The sequence below is a fragment of the Eucalyptus grandis genome, chromosome 5 (assembly GCF_016545825.1).
Source record: "Eucalyptus grandis isolate ANBG69807.140 chromosome 5, ASM1654582v1, whole genome shotgun sequence".
Taxonomy (NCBI): Eukaryota; Viridiplantae; Streptophyta; class Magnoliopsida; order Myrtales; family Myrtaceae; genus Eucalyptus; species Eucalyptus grandis.
Window position 1 is genome coordinate 42862015 of NC_052616.1, and position 5484 is coordinate 42867498.

Genomic DNA, 5484 nt, shown 5'->3' on the forward strand with positions numbered 1-5484 from the left:
AGCCTCGCTCGGCCTCGTCACCGACCGGCGGCCGGTAGAGTCGGGCGGTCGGTCGTCGCCGTCTTTCTGCCGGCCGCTGGCTAAGGAAGGAAGAAAAAGAAAAAGAAAAAGAAAAAAATTGAAATATGAAAAATAATTATAATTTCGATTTTTTATAATTTTTTTATAAAGTTAAAAAATACCATGGGTTTAAACTTTAAAGTAGGTTTCCTTTCCTTTCCTAATAAGTTCTATATTTTTAGATTTTGAAAATGGGTCGAAAATGGGTCAAAACGTGTGACCCATTTTCGACCCATATAGAATTGAACTTAAAACACTTTGACCCATTTTAGCTGGGCCATTACATCTTCATAACCCATATATGACCCATTAGTGAAAAATATGGGTCAAAAAATGGGTCCACGACCCATTTTGCCACCTCTAGGTATAAGTTTATGTCCACTTTTAATTCTGCATTTTCACAATCATACATATATCTATTTGCTTTGACATCGTCTTGAGCTATCCAATCCCGGGTTATTCGGAAGTTGGGGTAGAGTTGGACATCGACACTAGAAAATCTCAGTACTTGAAGAGCCCTAGAAGCGCGTTGAGTTGGCACAACCTGTAATGCTACTTGCTTGGAAGCGCAGGTCATTAGGAGGGTTCAAGCTAGAAATTTACTGTGACGTCTCCCTCGTGAACAAGAGACTTGATGCTTTGAAGGATGAGTATCTTGTGCTGGTCTCTTGGCGGTGCGAGAAGAACAAGGGCATGGTTCAGCAGGAAGACAGGTCCTGGAAGTTGGACCATGAAGAGGATGGCGAGATTACTTCAATGTATCAAAGGAAAATAAAGGCAGTACACACATACTTGTGCTCCTAGTCTTCTCCAGAAAATGAAAAAAATCTGGGAAAAAGGGGATTACAGGTGAGCGTTTTGAAGGTCATTTTAGTCTTAAGAAAGTTTGAACGATTGTCGAGCCGCTTGTGCCTTTGTGGATAACATGAATTTACGAATTACATGCAAGCTGATGCTCCATTACTTCGGCTGGTCGTACATCTTTTCAATCACAATTTCTTGTAGAAGGATGATGCCATATCTTTTGCAGTACACCAGAAAAGAGATTATCAGTTTTCTTCAGTGCACATTGATAATGCTTGAAGCCTATGGGCCATTAGTGATGGGAGTTAACCTTGATGAGCAAGAACGTCGAGGGACACCTAAACATGGTGGTCAGATGTAATGGTTTCCATCGTAGGTTAGAGATTTCTTTCGATTCCGTGGGATGGCGTGTCTCGATTTTGAGGCTAGGTGAGATATCTCACTAATCTCATGAATCCTCGGGTGAGCAGAATGGCATAAATTTCGCCGAATCGATTTGCTATTAACATGGTGTAATTGCAGGGGAAAAGGGACGTTATCAATCTGATCTCAACAAGGAAATCAGGGTTTTTCTGCACCCTAAAGCATTGCGCTCGCTTGGTTGATCATGTGCTTCTGTAGAAGGAAAGAAAATACATGAGTCTGCTTTGTGGGCCAAATTCATCACGGGAATAGAATAGACTATATATACTTATTAAATATGTGACAAAAAGTAAATGATTATTTATCCTAATGGACCCATTTAATATTAGGAAAAATGACACCAATGATTCATGACATTTGGTTCAATATGTAATGTGACTCTTGAACTTTTAATTTATTTAACGTGGTCAATGAATTTTAGCCCATTTTGCAATGTCATCTTTGAATTTTCAATTTGTTTAATGTGCTCTCTAAACTTTTTGTATATATTCAATCTAATCCTTAGATTATAAAAAAAATATTGAATGTTGTTCTTGAACTTGAATTAATGGTAGGATAATGTTGAACCTTTTCATATAATCTAGAGACTAACTTGCACATATATCAAAAGTACATGGGTCACATTGAACAAATTAAAAGTTCATGAACTACATTATACATTAAGTCTAAGTTCAAGTACAACATATAACATATTAAAAATTCAGGCACTATATAAATTCAGGGATCATTTGCATCTTTATTCCTTTAATATTATGAGTCTAAGGTATCTAGCATTGTTCAAATTATTATTTGGAGATCCATATTAATAAAATTACAAAGCATTCTCACTGTGCCTAGTATTTTCCATATTTAGGAAAAACGTATGTTTAGCACAGGAAATCTAACTGTAGAGACGTTGAAATTATTAGTGCATTTTCTTTTCGCACGAGGATTTGAACGATTATTGATCCCACAAATAAGACAAAAAGTTGCAGAGCTAATGTGATGCCAAGGAAAGAGACCAATATATAGTCCCAAGGAGAGTGATAACAGGGCCGGCGGCCTCCTTTAAGCCCATGGGCAAACTTAGATGGAGGTTGCCCATGGTGGCCCGGACCTCAGATAGAGGTCGCGGCCACGGCCCTTGTCGGGGCCGTGGGTGACCTCAGATTGAGGCTACAAGATCTCACTGCAACGACGGATGAGGTAGTCCATAGAGGCCTGTGGAGTGTCATCGGGGTGAGCAGTTTAAGAGATGCAGAGGAGATCGAGATGGGAGTGCTTCCTCTCGAGCCAATAGGCTTCACACCAAGCTACGAAAGAAAGTTCAAGCCAGTACTGTAAATAGGGAATTATACAAGCGACCAGCCTACTCCTTGCCCACCGGGTCAGAACCCATAGATTAAAAGTACGGGCGAAGCGGCTATAAGGGGAAAAGTCCAAAGATTGCGATTTCGAATAAAAACAAGGGAAAATTCCAAATAAGGACCCGAAGTTAACTAATTTTCTCAAATTAGATCCGAAATAAACTTTGTGTTAGATAAATATCTAAAGTGGACCAATTGTCTCAAATAAGGATCCGAAGTAGTTGAATCAATTCCAAATAAAAACCCGAGCTTGCTGGTTAGTCAAATATTCATTGGCTATCAAGCATGTGACATTTCCGACGAACGGAGTTTGGGCAATTTTGTCCACAAATATACAGGGAAAATTTACAAATCCTAAAACAAAAACAAAAAAACCCTAGGTTTTCTATAGTCTCCCCGTTCCTTGTACCCATCATTTGCAAAGTCAAAGACCCAAATTCTTTGCCAATTGAGGCACGAATTCAAAAACAAGAAGAAAACAAATGCTTCTTTGTTTGTTTGCGGAGACCCAAATTCTTCGCCAGTCAAGCAAGGCAAGGAGTGATGAGAATTGAGTCGTGACAATGACTGGGTAGCGATTTGGTTGAGGAGCAGGTGGGAAGAAGAAAGAAGAAAACATAAATATCTAAATGAATAACCTAAACTTAATTAATTTAGAATTTTCTCTTTTTTTTTTTTTCAAATCACAAATTTCTGACAAAATACCCCTATTTTAATCACTAGAAAATGTTTGTTGGTGAACTAAGTCCTTAATGGAGATTAACTTGATCACTTTGGGTTCTTATTTGACACAAAATTCACTTCGAGTCCTTATTGAAACAATGGGTCCATTTCGGGTCCTTATTTGACACAAAGTTCATTTTGGATTTGTATTTGAGAAAAAAGATTTACTTTGGGTTCTTATTTGGAATTTTCCCTAAAAACAAGTTCAAAAAATTGCCACCAAACATTTTAAATAAAATTAGGATGATTGGAACAAAATGAATATGTAATTAAAGTTTAAGGACCACGTTGAATAAATTAAAAGTTTGGGAACTATATTGCACATTTATAGATCACGTTGAGCGATTTAAAATTTAAGAATCACATTTTATATTTAGCCAAAATTCAGGAATCACTTATGAGATGTAGTTTAAACAAGAGCATTTCAGAATTGTTATGTCCATCCTCGATGTTGCAAGTATATCATCTGCAGCATGGACTTTTGAAAATTATTTGTGGATGATGCACTCTTGTGAAGGAGACGAACATTAAATTTTTTGTTCTTGCAAATTGCAGGCTTGTATGGGAAAACAAGATTGAGCGTGATGTCGCCTTGGTTGCAGATCTTGACATGTTCTCTATCAAAGCAGAGACAAAGAGGCAGAAAGAAAGAGGGGCAGAGATTGAGAAAGTGAAGAAGAGAAGGGAAGAGGGAGTGATTGAAAAAGCTCAGCATGAGGAGGAAATGGCAATGCTAGCCAGAGAGTGTGCTCGAACAGAGTTTCAAGATTGGGAGAAAGAGAGGAGTTTCATTTTGATCAAAGCAACGTTGGATTGGGTCAGAGTGTGAAGGGTGTGCAAAAGCAATTGATATTCTGTTTAAGCACCTCAATGGTTCGGATGATCTGGATATTGAATTGAATGAGTCAAGGGCCTAACAGTGAAAGAAACGGAAGAGCTTCGTGGTGACGTCAAAATTCATCTTGATTTGGACACAGATACACTGACACATGTTGAGTACTGGAAGGAACTTTAGTGGTTTGAAATTGGGTGATGGGAGGAGCTAGGAAAAAGGATGCACTCGATCGAGTTAGAGCGTGTGGTGAGGAGCCTCCGGCAGAGCTGCTTGCAGAAGAAACGGGCGCGCATTCTAGAATAGAAGCAGATGTGAGGAATTATTTGCTTAAGAAGAGCTACCGATAATTGGAGGATATACATGCTGCTGTCGAGGCTCAGTTGAGTTCGGCCACAGCTATTGTTGTGGAGTTTTGGAAGGTTATCCACAAATGTAGCCACATACAAAAGGCGCAGGCATTTTGAAAGAATTTCGTGTGAAAATGTTGTGCAAGCATCTTCAACGTTTGGAGCAGCCTGAGGTTGACATTGACAGACCAGAACTACTAATGTCCCCAGTCCTATACAAGAAGAAGGTATGCCCGATGATGAAGGATCAATGTCCCCAGAACCCTTACCTAAAGAAGAGATGATGGAGTCAGAAGAGGAGGCTGGATCATTTTCTCTGCAACTGCTGCATGGTGATGAAACTGAAGGAGCCATTGACCCTGAAGAGAACAGGCTGCATTGGAACGGAAAAGAATGGAGGTACTAGAAGAACGACAAAGATGGATGCAAGAAGCAATGGCGTCAAAGCCAGCTCAATCAGAAGATAATTTTGAAATGAAGGCCATCAAAGCCATGGGTGCCACAGAGGAAGGTGATGCAGTTTTTGGCGCCGGTGAGGAGGTGGATCTGGACTCATAGGTGCTTCATGTCTCCAATTTCTCGAATATTGACTGAGAAAACCAAAATATCTCAACTGTATCCACACTGGATATGAGTGGAATAAGTACAAGCAAACACATTAGGATCACGATAATCCACCTCCAAGGATCATGCAAGGGTATAAGTTCAATATCTTACACCCTGAACTAGTCGACAAAACCGAGGCCCCAACATACACGTTTGAAAAGGATGGGAACAGCACACAGACGTGTATCATCCGGTTTGACGCTGGGCCCCATAAGAGGACATTGCTTTTAGGATTGTGTATAAAGCATGGGAATATTCACACAAGAAGGGATTCAAATGCACTTTTGAAGGAGGGAGTTTGCATGTTTATTTCAATTTCAAACGTCATCGCCATCGTTGA

General features: G+C 39.6%; 1 pseudogene; it reads left to right on the forward strand.

Moving 5' to 3' along the window:
* The first annotated feature begins 609 nt into the window (after positions 1-609).
* On the forward strand, positions 610-5484 carry LOC104446905 (annotated as a pseudogene).